Source organism: Zeugodacus cucurbitae, chromosome 2 (genome assembly GCF_028554725.1).
Source record: "Zeugodacus cucurbitae isolate PBARC_wt_2022May chromosome 2, idZeuCucr1.2, whole genome shotgun sequence".
Classification (NCBI taxonomy): Eukaryota; Metazoa; Arthropoda; class Insecta; order Diptera; family Tephritidae; genus Zeugodacus; species Zeugodacus cucurbitae.
Window position 1 is genome coordinate 27,666,804 of NC_071667.1, and position 23,805 is coordinate 27,690,608.

Below are 23,805 nucleotides of genomic sequence, written 5' to 3' on the forward strand. Positions count from 1 at the left end.
TGGCAACAACAACAAACAAGTAATAATAATAATGGCTAACGCATCAGTGACGAGTAGCACAGCATACACTGAGAAGATACATGAAAATATTTGCACAGCTATAACGAGTAGTGGTGTTGAATATCTGCAGAGTTGCCTCGTACGCAAAATTGCTTAAAATGTGATTTATGCATATGTAACATATAATATAATTGCTGGAGAGATACTCTTCTTCCTCGACTGGCGAAATTCGAGATTCTGGTCGAAATGTTTTCCAAACAAAAATCTTTATAAAAAATAAATTTCATAGTTCTGATAACTGAGATACAATCTTTAAAAGTTTTAGACACTACAAAAAGATATCTGCTGGTTATCAGTTCAAAATCGTAGCAATATATAGTACCTATAGGAAGTATGAACATTTTCAAATTCAGCCAGTTTTTGAGAATCGAACCTTTTCAAAACACAAATACATATTTTTGCCATTAACAATTTATGTAGTGGCAACACTGTCTGACAAGCCATCAATGCCGGCGAGTTGGTGGGTGGCTAAACAACGAATTTGTATGTATGTATGTATCTATGTACACTAAAGGTATGTATATACACAAATAATAATAATGTAGCTATGGGCAGACGCTTGGCGGGGAAACACACAATAAATGAAAGCATATACGTCAAGCTAACGGTTATATCGCAGGTGAGTATGTATATACATTGCTGGCGACATAAAAACGCACGAGTAATCTATAAATGTATATGCATTTATACAAAGTTATTTAGTACATAGACAAATAAATTATGTATGTACAAATGCAAGTTGTATATAAAGTAACACTCACACACAATCAAGCATACATGCATGCATATAAACACCAGCATAGCTGTAAATATCGATTTTCTGATTTTCCTTGCGGCCGCAGCGACGTCAGATGACGAGTGAGGGTGAGCAACATCAGTGAAATGATACACAACAGCACAGCACATAGTGAGTGGTTCGAACGGGCGAGTGCGCGTTTTAATGGTGCTTCGGTTGCCATTGCTGTTGTTTACTCGTGTTATTTATTACCTTTTTTTTAGCTTTTCATTGCTGGCAAATGTTGCTGATGCTGCTGTGCTATTGCTTTTGCTATTTTTGTTGTCGTCTGTCGCTGAGTTGCTACGTACATATGTACGTATTTGCTGTTTTTGCTAGCAATGCTGACAGCAACGTTTTGTATTGTGTTGTGTTAGATAGATGGCAAAAAGGAAGAAAAAAGAAAAAACATGCCAGAAGAAGCAGAAGAGTTAACATTTTCGCATTCAGAAACACAACTGATATGTACAATATGTATGGTTTATTAAGCAGTATACAGCTAACACACTGGAAACACTTTTTGTTAGTAGTTTAATGGAAATTTTAGTGAATGAAAGTGAAGAAGTGTTGTCCTAAGAGATTTTTTAGAAAACTAAAAATTCTCAAATTGTTATTTAACGGAATTCTGTCTCTCTAAACCAGCCGAGAACTCGATGGATAATTTTCGTAATCAGTAGCCTGATTTAAACTGCAGTTGACCTCCTGATTTCTTAGGGAGATGCAGTACAGTTTGGACTCTGTTCAAGAAAACCTTAATAAAACGAAGCGTTCACTGGCTTTTTATGGTATTTATAACTAGGGTCATCAATAAATGTATTCCGAATTAAAAGATAACTTTCGAAGCATAAATACAAGTTATAATAAAAAAGATTGTTCAAAATATTAATAAAATTAGTAAAAATCATATTTAATAAATAAGAAATTCATTTAGCTATTCTTGCTTAAATGTGCTGCGTAGGATTCCATAAATCATTAATTCCTGTAGTTATTGAGTAGAAGTTTTGTTCTTGGAAGGGTTATTAAATCTGGGCTGAGATTTTTTAAAAACTAATATATTTAAGTTTCTTTCAACAGAAGGTTTCAAGACCGGAGGATTCTCATGTAGAGGCCAAGGTGGTAATCTGGTCATTGACGTCCACGGCATACTGGGATTATGGAGGGAATTCTTCTCCTATCTGCTGAATAGCAGTGAAAGTACAACACCAGGAGATGGCGAACCCGATTCCCCAATCGACGACGATGGAACAAATGTTCCATTGCCCGCAGGGGCGAACGCAGGGGGGGGGGTGCTTTTGGGGTGTTAAAACCCCCCCAAAGTAATTGAATTTTTAAATAATAGAATTTAATTCTACAGTCATTTGAAAAATTGTAATTTGTTGTTTTCAAAGCAATTTTTCTGCCGACGATGTAAGAATATGTAAAATAAATGAATACATTAGTCACTAACAGCGTTGCCGTTTTGATACAATTGTATCTTCTAAATTTTGTGATTTGATACTTTTTTGTTCACAAACGGCCTATTTTGATACTTTTCTGCTGATTGAATTTAGTTTTTTGAAACTATGAAAATGTTAAACTAAAAACAAACCTATTGTATCTGGATAGTATTAAAAAGTTGTGGAAATGTAGGCCAATTAAAAATCCCAGAAAAATATAAACTGGACTTTGCTTTATAACTCTGTGGCTGCTGAACTGGATTTTTTTAGATTTAAGGGGAATTGTGAGTCGAAAATGGACTTCTTTTGAAAATTAGATCTGAACTGAAAAGTCACCAATAAGGTTTCTATTATTTTTTTAGAGTTTATTGTTAATCATAATACAGGAAAAATTTGAAATTTTTTATTATGACTTTCAGTTTTCGTTCCATGAGCAAACTGTTGTGAAATAAATTTAAATTAAAAAAATTATGCTATTTGCAAAAAAATACTTGGGTGTCTTAACTTAACCGCTGATGTAGAAGATCCCGATGATTTCGTTGCTGAATTTAGAATGTGGAAAAGGTTAAAAATATTTTCTTCAGATTATATTTACTAACTAAAATTTTGAATATATTTTCAGGAACTGGTTAAATCAAACAAAGAGATCCAAAACTTTTTTAGACGCGTTGAATTGTTGCGATGCAAAAATTTTCAAAACAGCATCGTTTTTTAAAGATTGGAGCAATAATCCCTATATCTGTCGCTTCAAGTGAACGCTCGTTTTCCTCACTTCGCAGGCTTAAAACATATTTAAGAAATAAAACTGGAGAAGCACGCCTGAACGGAATGGCTCTCTTGAATATCCATAGAGATATAGACGTGACGGAGGAAGAGATTTTATATGTTATGGCCCAAATTAAAAGAAGATTAGACTTCAATTCCTGAATAAAATAATGAAACATTGTCTTTTTACCTAAAAATCCCCCCCCCCCCAAATTTTTTTCCTGCGTTCGCCACTGATTGCCCGACCATGAAGAAATTCAAATAGCAATTATCCGCTTGAAGAACAACAAAGCGGAGGATGCCGATGGATGGATGAATGGATTGCCGGCCGGTGCATGCATCAGCTTCTTTGCAGAATATGGTCGGACGGAAGCATGCCCACCGATTGGAATCTCAGTGTGCTCTGCCCAATCCATAAAAAGGGAGACCCCGCAATATCCAATTACCGTGTCATAAGTCTCCTCTATATCGCATATAAGGTCCTGTCGAGCTTATTGTGTGAAATACTAAAGCCCACTGTCAACGAACTTATTGCACCTTATCAGTGTAGCTTTAGAGCAGGGAAATCCACCATGAATCAGATATTCTCCATGCGCCAAATCTTGAAAAAGACTCGAGAGATATGAATCGATATACACTACCTTTTCATCGATTTTAAAACTACATAAAAGAGGAATTACAATCTGCTATAAGAATGGTGTACAGCTGGACCAAAATTAATTTCTACAAGTCGCATATTATTCCCGTCCTGCTTTGCTTTATGGTACGATGTGAACTTCCGATGACAATAGAAGTTTTCGAGAGAAAAGTTTTGCGCAAGATTTATCCTGAACATCGGCAACTGCGAATACCGACATAGTTGACATAGTTCAGCTAATAAAAATACATCGGTAACGCTGGCTAGGTCGTGTTGTCCGAAAGGACGAAAACACTCCAGTTATGATAGTGTTGGATGTAGTACCCACCGGTGGAAGCAGAGGAAGTGGAAGACCTTCACTCCGTTGGAAAGATCAGGTTCTCCACCTGATTTCACTTGGGATTTCCAACTGGCGCCGAATTAAGAGGGAATCTGAAGAATGGCGAGCTATTATGGATACGGCTATAATCGAATAAATGGTTTTTACGCCAATTTCACATATACAAGCAACTATCTCAGAAGATATCAGATCATAAATCTTCAATAATACCATCAAATAACCGCCTCTTTTACAACACTGACTTTTCTTGAAGCTTGGTAACGCTGAAAACGCCCCATAATACCATTATGCGATATATAACAGCTATCAGCCCAGCTAATGACTGAATTCTGTGTGGGTGACTCTAATTTTTTGCCAACCTACTGTGTTTATGCAACTTCAAGCACGTGCACACATATATATCTGCCAACTTTTAATCATAATCATGAGATATATTCTTAATCACACACATACATACATACACATTGTCAATGGAATAGCTTATCTGATATGTATTTATGCAGCTGTTACTTAGTGCTTTGGTATGAAATATATTTCGCACACGCATGTACCTACATACATACATATATGTATACATATAACGAAGGAATGCGTTTATGGCAGTGTGCGTGCACATACCAGCACAGACCGAGCAAAATAGAAGAACAACAAGCGAAACAGTTAAACAGGCAATGAAAGGAGTAGTGAACAAAAAAAAAACAACAAGTACAACAATAGAAGGAAGCAGCAAGCAAACGCTGGCGGCGAAAGCCTCGAAGTGGGTACTAAAAGGCGGTTAGCGATGGTGGTGGTGGGGTGCTGGGTACAACATTACAGGAAACGGAAAACAGTGCAAATACTGGTAACGACGTCGTCGTCGTCGCTGTCGTTCTCGTTGTCGGTGTCGCCGTCATGTGTCAGCGTAGCCTTTTAACAACATGGAAATATGCATACAAAAAAGGAGCGCTTGTCCCCGCCATACAGGAAGAACTCTTATCATAGCGGCCTCTGCCCCACTTCCAGCTGTAGCAGTTGCTTGTCGGAAGGCAGCATCAACGGCAGCAACGCTGCTGCTGCTTCCTCAGCACATTCTTCTGTAGGGTTTGTATATTAGTGTGTGTATAACAAACTACATTTATTCAAGCATTTGTTATCCTGTGTAGGTCCTTGCTAGTACAAGAAACAACGCTAGTATATAAATTGTATGTATTTAAGTGGATATATAACAAATGTACATACACACATCTAAGTAAATTTGTATTTGGTGTGTGCACAACTACTGCCGCAGCGAAAAGTAATTTTGTGCCCATTTTTATATCAAACACAAGCTCCATTTTTATGATTTTTTTTTCTCACATCGCAATTTATTTATTCATGTATTTTATTTATATTCCCTTAGTTTTTGCCCATTCATTTTATTTTTCGATTCTTGTTGGTTCGTTGCTGCAACTTTATATACATATGTATATATATTAGTACATTATGTACTATATATTTATGTGGTTTGCTATGAATGTATCTGCTGGTTGGGTGTGCCTGCTGCTTGAATGCACAACAACGGTATTTACAGCAAATTAAATTGAAGGCAAGCGAAAATTATGCTTTAATGTTGGGGCCATTGAAGTCGAGTCTCCACATAGTTGTTGTTGTCGCTGTTGCTGTTGTTATCGTTTTTGGTATTTTTGTTTGTGTTGCGACTTTTCGTAAATTAGTTAAATTTGCGGCTTAATTTAGATAATTTCATTTAAATGTTGTGCACAGAAAGGGAATTTAATAAATTACCCACAACGTTCGGAATAATGGGAGCATGAAGAATGAGGCTGTAAAGTGATTAGCGGAAATTGGTGTAGAATCTCATTTAAAATTATTGTGCAACTTTAAGAAAACTTTATGCAATCGAATTGCCTATTTTGTAGTCAAGTCAATTTAGAACAGTTTGATCTGTTCGAGCTTTATTTAAAAAATGGAATTTTAAAATAAATATAATTAGAGCAATAAACATGATTTAAAGAAACGAATTTGACAACAAATTTTGTCAAAATAAAATATATATGACCATTTCCTTTTGATTCTTTGTAATAACAAGAAATTCCATGACAGTCGTGACGAAAAAATGTGAAAAAACTTCGTTTTCATGATACTTATCTACCCGATTACATAATCTGTAAGCACATGTTATTGTTCCTATTTTCTCTAAAAAAAAGTTTTTGAATACACGGACTCAAAGCTTAAAACTGTAATCTTGCTAAATAGTCCTTTTTTCGTCAATGATCTCCGATCTCCCTGTACCACCCGTAAATTACTTCGTCAGAAGTCCAATTCCAAGGCGGTATCGCTCCGGCATATAGTCAAATAGGTTTTAGCAAACGAAAACCGGAATTGCGTTCTTTGAATTCTGAATATGTAGCCAAAACTCGTCTTTTTAACTCATTTTATTCTGTTTCATTCCACAAATTTTCAAAGTCATTTCAATTCGTGGTTACTCCATTGCATTGCTTTCGTTGACCTGAACCCATAATTTTGTACACTTAACCGAGGTTTTGGGATCGTTGTATTACTAAAATACCCACCTAAGTGCTATACTTCTTTCAGAATATATATTTTCCCAAAATTCCTAGTGATCTCAAAGACCTTCAGAATACTGCAGCATATATTCTTGAAGTAGCAACATAATCGGTTGTCTTCACAGTGCCCTGTAAGCTATGAAGCGACCCCAGACCGTTGTATAAAAACGATACCCAAACCATCATTTTTTCGCCGGTCTTAATTGTATACCTGTGGTTGATGATTACCTCGATCAGAATTTAAAAAAGTTTACTTCTGTTTCTTCAGACCATCAATGTTGTTACGCCATTACTCTTCACACCAAAGCCCATGTTCTTCAGCAAACTTTAAACGTAGGCACTTTTCTTGGACTGAGGGGTTTGAGATTTTTCTTTGTAAACACTTTGATATCTGATGGATCAACATCAATAACATTTCAATGAATAAATAATAGATTTTTCTTAATAAAACGAACTACATATTTGACATACATTGTTATTTCTTTTCTGAAATTTGCAACTTTTCTGTATATTATTGATATGTTCCCGAGATTTCAGATCGCAGTGCATATTCTTTTCCATATTTATACCATAAAGAGAAAAATGAAGGTCTATTCATTTTCATTTTAATAAACATATTTTGGTTCTTGTTTAAAAACCCTATACTTTATAAATCGTACACTCTTATACTGACTTCGTTGCGAAAAATATATAAAACAAGTAAGGAAGGGCTAATAAATTTGGGTGTAACCGAACATTTTATACTCTCGCAATTTATTTATTTAACTTTATTTATATTATATAATACACAATTTGACTCACATATTCGTCATATATATTGTATAAAGTCAATTGAAAGTTGGAAACCATAATATTAGGTTAGAAGCACTGAGCTCCTCGTGTTCGATATATGGGGTCTTAAAAACCTATGGTCCGATTTCGGCGATTTTTAGAATGACGCTGCCACACTATTAACATAGTATTTGTGCAAAGTTCTGCACCGATATCTTCACTAGTACTTACTTTATATATTGTAAAGTAAACGATTCAGATTGTCTTCAAAGTTCGGGTATATAGGAAGTAGGCGTGGTTGTGAAGCGATTTGGCCAATTTTCGCAACATATCATTGGGATGTAAGGAAACTATTACAAACCAAGTTTCATTGAAATCGGTAGAGTAATTCCTGAGATATGGTTTTTGACCCATAAGTGGGCGACGCCACGCCCATTTTCCATTTTGTAAAAAAATCTGAGTGCAGCTTTCATCTGCCATTTCTGATGTGAAATTTAGTGTTTCTGACGTTTTCCATTAGTGAGTTAACCCACTTTTAGTAATTTTCAACCTAACTTTTGTATGGGAGGTGGGCGTGGTTATGATCCGATTTCTTTCATTTTTGAACTGTATTAGGAAGTGGCTAAAAAAAACGACTGCAGAAAGTTTGGTTTATATAGCTCTATTGGTTTGCGAGATATGTACAAAAAACTTAGTAGGGGGCGGAGCCACGCCATTTCCATAGCTTTATTTATGGCTTAGTTATGGCACTTTATGTGTTTTCGGTTTTCGCCATTTTGTGGGCGTGGCAGTGGACCGATTTTGCTCATTTTAATTTTTACTCAAGTTACAGCTTGCACAGACGGACGGACGGACGGACGGACAGACAGACATTCAGATTTGAACTCCACTCTTCACCCTGATCACTTTGGTATATATAACCCTATATCTAACTCGTTTAGTTTTGGGTGTTACAAACAACCGTTATGTGAACAAAACTATAATACTCTCTTTAGCAACATTTGTTGCGAGAGTATAAAAAGGATGCATGTACTTTGCATTTTTCTACGAAATTAAAATTTGTTTTATAAATAATGAGTGATAAAAATATGCCGTTGACTGGCAGACATTTTAATGGCTTACTATAATTTTATTGTAGCTCTGCTTTTCCTCATTCTCGCCCTTATTATCTTATGTGGATATCTTTAATTAGTATAATTAAAATGCATACCTGAAAAAAAGAAAGAAACAAATAATTAAATTAACAAAAATATGGATAGTTGAGAAAAATAGTGTAAAATTAATAAACTGTGACTACTTTTAGCAAAATGATGATTTATGAGAATCAATAGATTAATCAAAATCGCTGAATGTTGGCATAATTTCACCTATGCCCCCAACTTTTCCAGTACTTAATCGAAGCTTTTTAATTTAAGGTCAAAATTATGCCAAACCTTAGCGTATTCCCCCGATTAATTACAAGATTATTCATTGCTTTAACGAAATCCGTTTGATATTATGACTTTTTTGGGAGTGGTTCCTGGAGATTGGCTGTAGCAGCTTCAAAAACTGTTGTTTTTGCAATACAAAATTATTCATTACTCTCCAAAGTTACCATAATCATTTTTTAGGGCTTCTAACTAGATAACGATAGAGCCTAACATAATAATAAATATTTAGATACCTCAGGAGAGCAATAGTGACAATAGCAAAGATGGAATATTTGTAACATTTGAAACAAACTATTTCGTAGAACATTGCTGAGGCGAGAGGCGAGAAGTTTCTTAAAAACATACGCATTTTGGTTTCAACGTTTTTGCCACCACACCAAAGTCAACGACGCATTCAAAAACCTGAGTAGTAGAGAAAAAACGCCTGAAAAGGGAAACCGAAATGCAGTGGAGCGTTGAAAGGCAAACAGCCTAAAAGTGAACCGATAGTTTTGATAGCGGCAAAGGACGACGAAACTACAGCAGTGATAAGATTAAGAGAGAAAAATAAAAAAGAGAAAGAGAGAGCAAGACAGCACCCTACGGAACAGCTACTGAATTCAGCTCAGCATGACAGCTCAACTGGCACATTTGGGTGGTGGATTGCAGTGGTGCTCCATCAAACGTACCCACCCGCCACTAGAGACCTCACTTGCTTTTCGTTGTAACGCAGTAATCAACGACTGTAACGGTAAAATGTAGATTTAGAGCAGTGAAAAAGGAAAAAAAGCACCCAACTTACACTATAAATAAATGTAGTTCAGCTATTTCAATGTGTGTGTGTGTAGGCGTGTAGCAGCGACTGTGAAAGTATGCGACATTTGGTAGAACTTCGAAGACTCAGCTCCATGGTTTTTGTGCATAGCACGCTCATTCTACTACACATCAAGCGCAAGTGCCTCACAAACTTAACGGTATCGCTGCCAAATGGACGGGGGAGAGGTAAACGCAATGAAAGGTAGAAAAGTAAGAATCTGAGTACAGTAGATTTCCGAAATAACGAACACATTAATTGTCAGGCTTGTTCGCTATATCGAATTTTTCGTTAATTCAAGTACTCACTTAAAGGTATTTTTATCAATAAAAATGAGTTATACATATATCCGTAAATTGCAGTTTAATAAATTGTTTTATTAATTATTTGTTAAAAAATGAAAAACCATAACAAAACAATTCAAATCCAATAAATCCAAAATGGACCAATTCTGACACTCATACTTATATTTGGTGCTGATCAATAATTTTAAGCTTTTTTATAAAATTCAACATTTGTTCAATTTGCACATTTCTTTTGAATTTTTTCCAGTTTTATTTTTAATTCTGGTTCGATGCTACTTGATTTTTCCCTCTTACTTCATATGTCTTCTTCATGTTGTTCGTTAAACTGAGCACTTACAAATTCTCGATGTTCGTTATTTACGGTACTCAATGTAACAAATTTGCTTGTTCGTTATAAGCGGTTTTCGTTAAAACTAATATTCGTTATTTCGGAAAACTACTGTACTTGGTTTTCAAGTGCCTGTTCGCCTCTAAATATGCCTTACCTCAACTATTTTGCTACCTTAAGCTAGTTGATTAGTGCATCTTAGATGGGTATATTCCATATTGGTAAGGCACTTGCTCTGAGCCGAGACAATTGGAGATTGTCTTTAATATAAAGTGTACCATTATTTCCATGATCTTGATGGAACGGAACCCGGTTGTTGATATACGGATGATCACCCCCACTTAAGACAACCTTTATAACCTCGCTGATCTATGGATATAGCCACCAATATTTCTCTACTCATTTACTCCGCGCTACACTGTGCACTCGGTATAAGCCAATCCATTACCACCGTTACCGCTGCTGCGTTGCTTTGCTATGATCTTGACAAACCTCTGCAGCGAATCTCTGCGGCTGTGGCAAACTAAATTGCACATTAATGTTTTGCAAGTCCCACAATACTCCCGCCACCTCACCTGCAGCGCAGAGGGCCAACCAAATGTGTTTGCTCCACTCCGCTTGATGCTGTACTATAATTTTCCCACTTTTTTTGTTTCATTGCGGCTTTTTATTCGCTCATTACTTTGCATCTTGCATCTCGCTTTTTCGCGCTTTTGTTTTGGTTGGTTTTTCTGCCAACTATTTGTCACTCACACATGCACACACACTCATATATTTATATGCGTATAGTGTAATAGTTGATATTTTCCTCTGTTTTGCAATTCGCTCAGTCACTCTTCGAGCAGTACATTTGCACATTCGCATTCATATTTACATTGTTTTGCGCATGGAAATGAGGACACATGGCTTTTTTTGTCCCATTTTTATGGTTTTACTGATTAAAGTGAATATCTCTTAGTTTTTCCCACTTTTTATCTCATCTGTTTGCTTTTAGTTAGAAAACTACATGTGCAAATACTAACATATCTATGCATATGTAAATACATATGTATATAGATAAGTATATACAAACGTGAACTTAATGCTGCATTTTCCGCTGCGGTGACGAACACACATATTTTTTCTCATAACCATACATATTATCCATACATACGTATTTACTTCAGTGCCAGGCATAGTTGTGGGAAGCCATCGCATGAATGATTATAAAAGTGAGTAATGGCAAACTATGATGAAAATATGCATAAATACAGTAGTGCAAAAAAATAATTTATATACATTGTAAATATAATACAATTACTTAGTGGGCAGCCATAGTAGAGAGCTAAGTAATTTTTCCCGGTACTAAAAGTTTGTAGCTAAATTTAATATAAAAACTCAGCTAAACTGAGTAAATATTTTAATAATGTTATTTTCCATATAATTTCTATTTCACAACCTCTAAACTTTCTAATTATATGTCCGTATGCATAGGCCTTGTAATTAAGATGTTCCTATTACTTTTAAAACATCTGTATTTACATACATACAAAAGTTCAGATTAGCATAATGCATTAAATTTTTGTATCCATGAATAAAAGTGCTCAACTGACTTGCAGTTTTTTTTTTTTTTGCTTACGTTGCGTAACATCATTTTTGCTTATGACAAATTCATTAATAATGCGTTTTCTACAAACTTTTCATTAATTAATGCATCGTTTATTTTTTCCGAACTCTGGTGGGTGTCTTAAAATAAAAATTAATGCAAATTTGCAATAAACATTTCATATCCAGTTGGACCTCGTTTATCCGGGAACGTCGGGATTAGAATATTGTTTAATATTACTAGGATAAAATAATGTTTGTATTTAAGGAAGTTATTCCATGTGACGGCCTGTTATTTTATTGATTTTTTAGATTTTTGAAAAATTAAGGATTTATTGTAAATTTCTATAACCCGTTTTCTATAACTTGAAGTTTTTTTGTTGATTATGGTGATTCGTGTTAGAGAATCTCCACTGTATAAATTTTTACCTAAAGATATTGTGTGGAACATGAGTTACAGCATTCTGAACATCCCCGCCTGTGGCAAAAAATTGGAGTTTTGCTAGACATTAAAAAAATTGCGAATTTTGCGTTTGTTTAATTGTTTGCAATAAGAAATCAAAATTTTGGGAATTTGGAAATTTTCATTATTGATAATAGAGAGTTTATATGTGCTGAGTGCACCCTACAAATTTCAAGTCATTTGGTCTATCCGTTTTTGAGATACGATGGAGGAATGTTTGAAAAACACAGTTTTTAGGAAAACGCGTTCAAAATTTCCACGAACTCTTTGACAACGAATTTTTTAAAATCACTTTACCACGATATTTTAGACATGTTAAGAAAGGAATTTATGATAAAAAAATGAATATTTTGAGCCCATCACAAGGGATGACACTATTAATTATGTAAATCTAAAAATTATATGCTCCGGTGAAATTTAACTCTATCAATACCAGATACAACCCAAAAATATTATCTGCTACGCTGTGCGTAAAAGTTTAAAAATTTAATTTGTACATTATTTTTTTCTTATTTTAATACCATATTAATTTATTTTTTAAATCAGAACAGACAATTCTACATTATGATATCACATCAAGTACAGCAACGAAACGTCCACATCCATTGCAACATGTATTTAACAAATTCAGTGACATTCACAAAAATTTAGCCACATTGTTGTAGTATTATGCGCAACATCGGTAAAAAAAAATTTGGCTATTGATTATACGAAAATGATCACACAATTATCGTCTCCACAATACTCCCCATACACATTTCTTCACACATTCTCTGCTTTATTATGAACTATTTTTAAATTTTTTTGTATACAAGTAATAATTTTTGTGCTTATTTCTATGGCCAACGCACACCACAGAAACTCAAGAAAAATTTAAAAAAAAAAATTAATTATATGACCAAAATACACGTACGAGTTAAGAAACAGCTAACTCGTCCGATTGCCTGATTCGTGTTTCTAAGCAGACGACGATTTGGTTACTTGTCGTGTGGTGTATGTGTGTGTGTGTTTGTGGGGAGAATGTGCTTCGAAAAGGGAATGAGTTCATTCAACTGTCAAAAAGATAGAATTAAAACTAAAAACAACAACAACCAGAATACACAGAAATCCGGCAAAGCAGATTTTAAAGCTGCCTTGGTGTGTAGAGGTCGTCGCAAGAGTGGCGGCAAGGGCGAACGCACGCACACAGACAAGAACGACAGTCGCGAAGGCAACAATAAGCAAGAAGCCGGAATAAAATAGCATTTGAAACTATGGCCATGGCAAGCAATAGGCAACAAGCAAACTACGGCCGTACACAGCAGGCAAATGTGTTGGCTGTGGTAAGATTTTGGGGAAAGAAAAACAAAAAAACGATGCATTTTCATTACGAGCGTTTGTACGACGACTGCAGCTGACTTGATTTTGGCGCTTTGGTTGCATTGTTTGCCTCTTTTTAGTTTTTACTGTGGCTTTTTGGTTATTTTTAGTTTTTGACTGTGCAATGGCCACAATACATTAGGTGCATTTGTGGAAACATAAATATGTGTATAATGTACAGTTGCGGCCAAAATAATAGGATCAAAACTTTAGAAACTTAATGGACACTTACAAAGGAAGAATTTGAGCAAGATTAATCATTTAAACTTTCTTTTGAGTGTTCTTTGGCACAACTTTCCAGTTCACTCACCAGACCATTATGGATATTTATATATGGTAATTGAAAAAAATTTTTTTTTCCTAAGAGAAAAAACTGCATAGAAGTTTCATTCGTTTAATGTTTTTATTTCTACATTATTTCATTTGAGACACAAATCGGCGTGGCGTTTTGTTTATACAAATGCATGCCAAACCAAAAACCAAACAGCAATAAACTGCGTGAAATCATAAAAGCAGGAAACACGGCGACTACAGACCTGACAACATGCCTACTTACATACATATATTTATACACACATTACGTACGTTAATGTAATTCTGTTGATGTTGCCAAAAATAGCTGCGAATGCTTACAAATTGCTTTTGTTTTCTGATTTTTTCCTCTTTTGTTTTTACATTTTGCCGTCAGTGTTCTGAGAAATGCATTACAAATAAAAGTATAAATACAGTATTCTCTTGATTTTAATGACTGAAAGTTTTCGTAGAATAAAATATGTAAAAGCTGTGTGAATATTATCGACAAAATGGCTGACTAATATAAAAGCACAACAAATTTGTTAAGATTAAAAAAAAGTACAATTGATAAAAACATATTATTTGTTTAAATCATGGTTTCAACTTAGTGTTTATAAATATTATTTTAAATCAAATCAAAGCGTTCCACTGTAGCTAAGCACATCAATTACTGGCTACAATTGCAACAGCATACGATCTCTTCGTACTCGTGCCGTCAGCAACTTTATTTATAAACACTGCGTTCAAGTGTGGATAAGTTCAGCGAAATGTTGCAGATTTCAAAGGCGTTGATGCGCAACATTTTGCCCAGTCTTTGCCCGTTTTTAAACGCTATTACGCTATTCATCATCACCACTGTAGTTGTTATATTTTTAGCAAAAGTGCCATTTTACTTTTATGTTTCCTGATGTTCACATTTATTTTGTAGTTTTTTTTTTGCTTCATGGCAAATGACTCAATTCGCGAATGGCGCACACGCGACAAAGACAAGACGACTCATTTGAAAAATCTTTCTTGGCATGTCTGCAAAATGAAATTCGTTTAAAATCATATTTTCATTCGTTTTCATCATTTGCTTCACTTCTCTTTCTTTATCAGCAGACACTTGCACTCACTTGACCTCCAAGCAAAAGCAGAGAAATTGTTATTATTTTTTTTAATTTTCGCGTGGATGTATGTTTTCTTTTCGTTATATATGCATATATTTTGTATCAATTATATTTTCAGTTGTTATGGTTTTTATAGAAAATTAATTTATATACAACGTATGATAATTTACACCATATAGATATGCATATAGGCATAGTGTGGTGGGCCATTCAACTTTAGCAATGGGGGTTAAGAAATATGATTAAGAAATGATTACCACTTTCAGTGTTTACTATATCAAAACTCGTAAGCAACTTTAGTGGTGATTGATTTCGCATTTCATTAAATTCTTCGCATTCACATTTTCTCAGGTGTACATTAGCATTCCAACGAAACTGAAATTAGTTTTTAATTCCAATGAAACTGAATTTAGTTATTAAATAATTTACATTGTGTTCTCCACTATCATTACAAATGAATTCCACGCTTTCAACTCTATTACTGACAATTTTATGCCACAATTCATGCAACAAATGGCAAACATTTTACACACATTATACACTTCATTCATTATATATTTAAATATAACCTAAACAGCTTTTACGTTGAAATACGAATTCTACATTTTAGTTGTCAAAGTATAAATAGCAAAAATTATACTAAGAATGCCTCACCAAGAAATCTGCCAATATATATTCATAAATAAACTCAAACTTTTAAATTTCTCATTCTTGTATTATTTATAAAGGTAATTCTTTTTTTAGTTAGATCACAATATGGTAACATTATATTTTTTCTCCCATGTTATTAAAATTCCAAAATGTATCATGGTGTTTAATTATGAGTTATTGTCGTCTTTTTGTCATTTTTTTTAGTTGTATGTTCATATATTCATAATTTCATAAGAATTCCAAACAATGGTTTAAACTATAATTAGCATATTTGTTGTTTCTTAATATCTGCGATCTTCATTAAAAAAATCAATATTTCTGTTGCATGTACTCATCCTAATATGATATATAACATATTGTGAACTGTTCAAAAAACACACATAAATAATGGAATTGTCATTTGTATTAAATTCGCACAAAATTCCGGAAAATAAAATTATGTTAATATATATAATGCATCCAATAAGAAATAACCTAAAAATTTAATAAAAATAGTGATAGAAGTCCGAGGTATTGACTCCGTTATTGCCAACTAATTGAAGCAATACACGAAACTTTGTATTCCTTCCATAAACAACAACAACATATTCAACTAACAAATCGAAGGAACTAACATTTTAAATTTGGCTCAAGTACTCAACGAACGTACTCAAGAACGAACGAAAAGTGCCTATAACGAAATATGGAGGATCAGCTGAAGTTAGACAAAAATAAATAACAACGACAACAACAAAGTGTTATAGAAGAAATGCAGCAATTGCATACGAAGCCAATAGCTGTAAGTAATATGTATATAAAAGTAGCAAAAACAATGTATGTATGCTGCAATGCCCAGCTGCAGCCAGGCAGAAGACAAAACTTAATAATAAAAAGCATTGCAGCGATGCGATAAACAACGCAGCAGCAGCAGCATAACTCCAAATGCAGCAGCAAACAACAAAAGTGATGTGCAGAGGGCGCAAAGTCAGGTGTACGCAAGTGTTTCGAGCGATCGATAGACGTGTGAAGATGAGGAGGGCGGAAGTTGCGACACAAAACTGGTTTGAAATGGAAACAGCAACACACAAACGCATAGCACGAAAAGGAAACTTAAATTAACAGCAAATGAAGAGATAGACAAACAGAAAATATATGTACGCACGAGGAGGGGGTATCGTACTCAGAAGATAGGAAGGAGGCCATACATAGTGGAAGACGCAATTGAAACTGAAGTTAAGTGCGAGTCGAAAACCAATGCGCCGATGTCGACAATGAAGAAGAAACGTAAAATAAGTGGAAAAAACAGAACACATAAACTCAGGCGAAGCATAAACGCGAACGACGTGAGATAAGCGCAGAAGCAGCAAAATGTGTGGATATGAGCGAGAATGCAGCATGAAATGCAGCGCTTGCCGTAGAAGCCGTGCGATGGCCAACCAGCTTTTCGAAAACAATGTGGAAGCGAAAAATATCAGACATACAGAATCGAGTACAACCGGTAGACTGTAATATTTTGAAATAAAATTCACTACTAAAAGTTTGTGCATAATTTGACTTGCTTAGAAGCCACTGGCACAGCGTACTGGCGTAGAGTCGGAAGAACGGAAAGACAAATAAACAATTAGTTTGCATTTCGCCATTGGCACTGTAGCTGCCCACTATTGTTGGCTCTGTACAATGAATTGTTGAGCGTTCCAAACTAACTTCACAGACTGCAGTAGAGACACATATATTGTTTGCATCATTTTATTGTTGTAGTATTTTGACTTGCTTTGGATATGCCCACTGTTGCTTATACATATTTTGGTTCTTGATGTTTATATGCATGTATTTTAAAGCAATAGTACTATTTGTAATGTTTATAAAATATTATAGTTATAAGAATGACCAATATATTATATTTTCGTTCACTTTTACTAACTAATCAACAGATTGTAAGTTAGAAGTCTGAATGTAGATATTGAGAAATATAAAAATATTTGTCCCAGTTTTTATAAGTGAATTTTGCCTATCTTTAAACTTTATAATTTATAATAATAACAATAACAACCTCCACTTAAAAATTTAATTCTTAAATCGAACAAATCTCTCAATTAATGCGAGATATCTGGAAATATCAAACTAAACAAATACTCACAAATCATTTGTCGCTAAATATAAAATTAATTTAGTACTGCCAAATTTAACTACTTAAAATTATAAAATATGACTATTATACACACCTTGTCTTATTGATATAAGTCGCTATGTTGACGACCGGTATGCGTTTCGTACATTATAGTACCACAAAGAAGGTTTAACACCGGATAACGTAAACTTTCTCACGCTTTCACGCTTATTATAATTGTGTATTTTGTAATAAAAAATTGTATTTTTTATTTCAATGTTAATATATACATACTTGTACACTGTAAACAATCTCTCTCAGTTATAACACACGTATCATTTAGATTTTTTGCTGGGAAGACAACGTTTCTCAATACAATTCATGAAACCGTGAATGTAAGGTTATATTATTATGTTAATTATATAATGTTCAAATTCCCGCTTTCTTTAAAAAATTACACGTTTAATAAAGATTTTGGCCAAATAAGCCATATGGTTTTGAATAATTTTTTTTACTATTACACAGAAATACTCATTTCTGTTAATTTTCTTTGTTTTATGAATTGAATTCGTGCATTTTTTTTCTTTATCTTTATTTTTCTTTGTTGTTTTCATGCACGCACTCAACATTTGGTAGATAAAGGCAAACGCCATGATTCCGCGATACAAACGTTTTGTTTCTCACACACAAGTATCATTCATTTTCATTTATATATTTCACCTCATTGTTTTTAACGCTTATTTTATCATTGATTTTAACTTATGCAATGACTTTATATATTTATTAATTTCTTTAGTTTGCATATACGCTTATACATAGATGAAAACTTTCACAACTATGTAATTAATGCTATTGAAGCTAAATTTAATTAATGAAAACGTTTTACAAGCAGTCACTGCTTATTTCAACGAATCGTATCTGCTCTGTTTTCAATCTCTTTATCATTTATTGTATAACAGTTGTAGAAACTCCATGCTATGCTTTGCTTTCATCGAATCTTCGTAGATATGTACATATACCGCCCGTTTTCTACATTTTTTAAGTTTTAATGCTTGACTCTATTTTTTTGTTTTTGTTTTGTCCCACACATGTCACACACGTACGCAAATACACTTAAAATAATAAAAATAATTGCTGTTTGCTTGTTTTGCTTCGTTTTCCACTGCCTTCAAATCCTCTAGCACTTTTTAAACACAATTACATCCCCCTTTGTTTCTTCTAACTTCTGATTTCTACATTCTATTTTTCGTCACCATCAGCTATTTTTGTATGTATTTGAATACTGCTATCAACTTTACGTCCTCAGTCACACCGTCTAGCTCTGTATATGGTTCAGTCAACGTCGACGTCAGTGTAGTCTGTTGTTGTTGCAATTGATATTTCTGCTGTTTTATTTAATTGATTCTGGTTTTTTACTTTTTGTTTTTTTTTTTTCGTTTTACTGCTACTAGTTGTTTTTATTTTTGTTGTTTCTTCAGGCTCGTAATCTTTTCAACGTTTGCATTCTTCTCACATACGTTTTGCACTTTTCGCCTTTTTTTCTCTTCCATCGCATACCACTCTTCGGTTCAATACATTTAAACAATTTTTGTTTTACACTTTACACATTTAATTTTCTCAATTTCCTATTATTCATTTTTATACTTTAAATATATTACTTCAACTTTTGCTTTAACACTTTTTATGAACTCATAATCGTCGCTTTACCAATTTTCTTCACTCAACACATTCGGTTTTTCATTCATATTTCTTTCCTCATCTATCCATTTCAATCGATGCTCATTTCGGCTTTACACAACATTTCTTCTTCACTTTACTCTTGTTTATTAATTACCCCCTTTCAACGGGGCACTTCGAAATCACTCTGAATCTTTTTAAAATTTGTTATTTTCACTGATCTGTTCAAATTTATAGCATAATTTCAATCCTCCACACGTTCTATTAACAGTTTGCGCCATTTCCCCCCTTTTCAATTTAATCGTCTGGCTCACTGGCAATTGAAGAAGGAACTGAAATAAACCAACTTTTCACGTTCTCAGCCACCCGACTGTTCCACAGTACTAAACGTTCCTATAGCTGTGCACCGTGCGCTGAATGCGTCATGGCGACGCTGAATTGGGTGTCGGCCATTTTGAAATAGCTGTCAAATATTCCATCAACTTAACGAACGTTCAGTGGAGGCATTTTGTTGGCGGATGTTTTCCTCAAGGGCGTTGGCAACGAATTGAGGGATTCTGCAGAACCAAATATCTATTGTGTTAATGATAACAATTTAAAGACTATTATTAGAATTATTTAACTAAAAGTCTTTGACAAAACCCATAAAATATACTGATACAGCATTAAAAGGAAAAAATCCCATCATTCATAGCGACTTAAACTTGAACTGTGATAGACAACGAGAAATATTATTAAATTTTTTTTTATACAATGCGATCATGTCTTACAATATTTCTTATACAGTGATTTATCGGCATTATTTTAAGCATTCAACGTATTTCCTTATTAAAATATTTCCTTTAATTTTCTTCAGTCTGATTAAATGAAACACAAACACATTCACTATTCGCCGTGAGATGGCGCTACACTCTCTTAGATTGAACGGACAGCATTACCGAAAAAGGCTGTTTTTCTATATGGAAAATGCAAACTGTTTTCATTTTATTATTGATATTAAATTTTAATATTAATTCAATCACAATTTGTAATTTAATATGGAATTCTAAGCTTCCTTTAATTGTATATAACGAAAAAATAAATTTTCTGTTTTCATTTATTTGGTAACGCCCATTTTGGCCCCGAATAACGAAGTATGACGACACTGTTAATTGCTGCAGTTTGATTTTGTTGTGGATTTCTACGAACAGAGTCGCCGTAGATTCAGTCCGATTTGGAAGTGCAGAATTTTTGTCAGAGATAAAATTTTTGTTGTGTCTAACCAGTAGGTAATATTTTGAACAAACTAAAAGGAAAAAATGTTATTTAAATAAAATGAATTTACTTTAACGGCTGTAAAATCGTGTAGAGTGTAAACGACCTTATTAAAATTATGTTAAGCACTTATCCGTAGACGCGTTTGTTGAATTTGCATGTGTGGTGTATGTAATTAATAAACTTTTATTCGATGCCTTACATCGTTTATTTGAATTTTATATTTCAGTTTAACTTAAGGAAATCTAGTTTTGTGATTAATTTGTGCAATTCTTAGTGCACAGATTAAAATTAGAAATCAATTTTGTGGCGTGTACGCTATAAAAAAGTAAAATAAAACAACCGCAGCCAAAGCGGAAAAGGTGAAAAGAAAATGAAAGAAAATTGAGCATTTAGTTTATTTTGTATCTCTCGTTGAAGTGAGAAAGTGCTAACAAGAAATTCAGTTAACTAAGTGTATAAATGAAATGTTGAAATATATTTATAATAAAATACTATACGTACACAAAACAATTTAGCTTTGTCTAAATAAGTAACGCAAAAGTGAATTTGTCTATTAAAAAAGGAGTGTCGTGTATTGCAGGGAAAATTGCTACGAAAGCAAAACAAAACGGAACGCGAAAGAAATAAATGGAAGACAAACAAAAATAAAGGGGTAAGGAAGCTGAAAAATATTGCATAAACTATTATTAAGAAATACAGAAAATAAAGAATTTGTGAAAATTCTTTAACATAATCAATTAGAGAAAGGTCTCGTCGGTAATCATAGATTCCCACAATATTATTTTATTTAACTGGTTTGGCATGAAAATGTACATGATACAAAAAAGGACATGGCACGTTTGATTTGTATAATATAAACGAGCAACGAAGTATATATGTATGCTAACAGAGGCATTTGTCGTATTTCATTTGGAAATATGTAGTGATATTTGTGATGTAGTATCTACCTGGAGATAAGTATTGTGGCGCCTTCTTTAATCTAATTCAAGCGAAATACTAAATATACCACCAATTATATGTATCCTATCTGTGTATAGTTTGTACAGTTTGTATGTGTTGTTTGCTTGCCTCGCAGAAAAATGGTTAATATTGAGTGAAGGGTGTGCCTATATATTAAAGTCCATTTAGAATGAAAAAATTATATCTATACAGAATTTCCGTATAAAATCATATAACAACTCTGTCGAAAAAGAAAGTGCATATAAAAGTGTAAACATAATGGCTGAAATTAAAGAAATAATAAATTCAATTAGAATCAATTTATGCTGATTTCAAGAAGAAAGTTGTGTCAAAATGAGTTTACATGCATTCCAAATCAATTTCAGGCAATCTACAAGCTTCTAGTATGCATATTATAGAAATTGTCTGATTGAAATGGAAACATTTTCACAATACTTATATGTACTCATGCCTGCAATGCTTATCCGATTTACAGTTGATTGGATGTCAAGCCGTTAAACTCAAGTCACAAATCATAATCCAACTCAAGTAACCAACTATAGCATTGCACGTTGCAGAAGAAAAAGGAGAATACACAGTGTCAACAATGGAGCGCTGTTCATGTCTATGTTAGTAGTCACATAATTGAATTAAATTTATTTTCATCTGCGAAACTAAACAAAATTAAATGAAAACACAACAAATCACTCATATAAGCTTGTAAATTCAATGTGTGCACGAGTTGAGCGAAATTACAAATGCACATACGAGTGTAAATATTTCTACAAACTTGGTAAACTTGTTAGAAATCTTTTATTTTTGTGCCACAAATCACAGCGCTGTCTTGTTATTTTCTTCATAATTTTTTATCATGCACTGTTGGTGTTATCCCTAAACCACAGCGCCTCAGTACCGTCTGGATGCGACACCAATTTTTTTTTGATGGTTGCAGTCTATAGACGCCGTTCCGAAAATAGCCAACACATGCCAATCAAAAGAATACGCCAAACGAATTTATTGTTTAGAGAAAAAGATGCACAATAATATTGTATTTATCAGCTTATGTATAAGTAAGCAGTGGCTAAAATGTTGCATTTTGACATTTAGTGCTCACGCTTATTTTTATTTGTGCCATTTTGTTGTCACCCTTATTATATTTTATACTTGTTTTTGCCATTATTGTTGCTAATGCTCTTATGTTTGTACACTGGTTTGCATTATATTTACCGTGTCTGCCAGCGGAAACGTTCACACTTGAACTATTTGCTCACTAAGCGCTATGTCACCTACGGCCAATCCGAAATATTTGTTCGGGCATACGTTTCACCGCAAAACAACAAAACAAAACGCATGCATAGATAAATGTGTCTATATGTGTTTACTTGTAGATTTATTTACTTTCACGCTGGTGTGTTTCATTGATGGTGCTGCCACCTGTGACGTAGACAAATTGACAAAAAATAAATTGTTGCTATTTTTTGGCATGTATTTAAGTACTCATATAGGTACATACATATGTATGTATATATTCATATCATATTTTTGTAGAGCTTTAACCAATGGGACTGGGTGCTGACAGTGCGTTAGCTGCTTGTCAACCTCAATAAATACGTTTTATTTTATTTCAAGCTGTTGTTATCTTTAAATATTATTTAATTGTTAATATGAAAACCATTTGTTGTCTAATATACCCTTATTTTTCTTAAGGTTCTCTAGTATTTTTACAATTATCTTCCAATTATTTCAAATTTGATTAAATCGTACTCTCTCATTAGAGTCTAGTATAGAAAAGGTTAAATTTTTCGAAAATATACACTACTTGTAGGTAATTTTCGTTCTAATATTTTTATACAGTGATATATGAAACAGGATGGCTTGAAAAATATTATGAAAACAAGAAAATAACACTGGTCGACACAAAAAATGCATCAAAGATTAGACAATGATATTCTAATAGGATTTTCATCGCTGAACACGAATATTACCTCCAAAAGTGCCCATCACGTCGAGATTTTGAGCAAAATGGACTCAAAGTCTCAAAAAATCCTGTTTTTGGCCTTTTTTGATCACGTGTAGAGAATTACGCTGACGTGCTAATTTAAAAAAAATTTTCAAAAAATATGTAAAGCAAAAAATATATAAAGCATACATTTATTATTTAATAAAAAGTCTCTGACATGTCAAGCTTAATAACCAAACAATC

The 23,805-nt window shown here is 33.6% G+C and overlaps 2 protein-coding genes across 7 annotated transcripts in view; one reads left to right on the plus strand and one right to left on the minus strand.

Moving 5' to 3' along the window:
* The window catches only part of LOC105213677 (histone-lysine N-methyltransferase, H3 lysine-79 specific), a 100,438-nt gene extending 80,639 nt beyond the window's left edge, over positions 1-19,799 (minus strand). For 2 of the 3 annotated variants that reach the window (XM_011186665.3, XM_054225858.1), the window contains exon 1: positions 19,146-19,799. The gene's annotated coding sequence lies outside the window, so the exon portion shown is untranslated. The remainder of the gene's footprint in view (positions 1-19,145) is intronic. The other variant, XM_029041289.2, reaches the window with a different exon arrangement.
* An 811-nt stretch (positions 19,800-20,610) lies between these two features.
* Positions 20,611-23,805, plus strand: part of LOC105213678 (transmembrane and coiled-coil domains protein 2) — a 42,150-nt gene continuing 38,955 nt past the window's right edge. The window contains exons 1-2 of one of the 4 annotated variants that reach the window (XM_054225861.1): positions 20,611-20,827; positions 21,081-21,315. The gene's annotated coding sequence lies outside the window, so the exon portion shown is untranslated. Of the gene's footprint in view, positions 21,316-23,805 lie in introns of all 4 variants that reach the window. The other 3 variants (XM_011186670.3, XR_008470068.1, XM_011186674.3) reach the window with 3 other exon arrangements.